Raw genomic sequence first — 336 nt, 5'->3', positions numbered from 1 at the left:
CACATCTCACCCTGGACATGCCGGGTCCCTCCTCGCACCCAGCCCGTGGGCAGTGGGGGGGTGTCACTGCCAGGAGTGCTCCAGAGCATCCCAGTGCCAACACTGCCACTGCTGCCTGCTACCGTCCTTGCTGCCAGCCCCAGGGGACCAGCAGTGCCCAGCGGGTACCTGTGCCCCTCGCTCCCCCTGCTCCCCTTTTTCATCCCAGAGTAGGTTCCTCTTTCACCCGCCGGCAGAAATCCCCGAGCCGGGAGGCAGCGAGGAGGGGGGGTGGGATGGGGCAGGATGCCCGCTGCCTGGGCAGGGCCGTGCCAGCTCAGCCCTGCCATCCCACAG

This window comes from Pygoscelis adeliae, unplaced genomic scaffold (genome assembly GCF_000699105.1).
Source record: "Pygoscelis adeliae isolate BGI_AS28 unplaced genomic scaffold, ASM69910v1 Scaffold910, whole genome shotgun sequence".
Lineage (NCBI taxonomy): Eukaryota > Metazoa > Chordata > Aves > Sphenisciformes > Spheniscidae > Pygoscelis > Pygoscelis adeliae.
Note: the sequence above shows the minus strand (reverse complement) of the source record.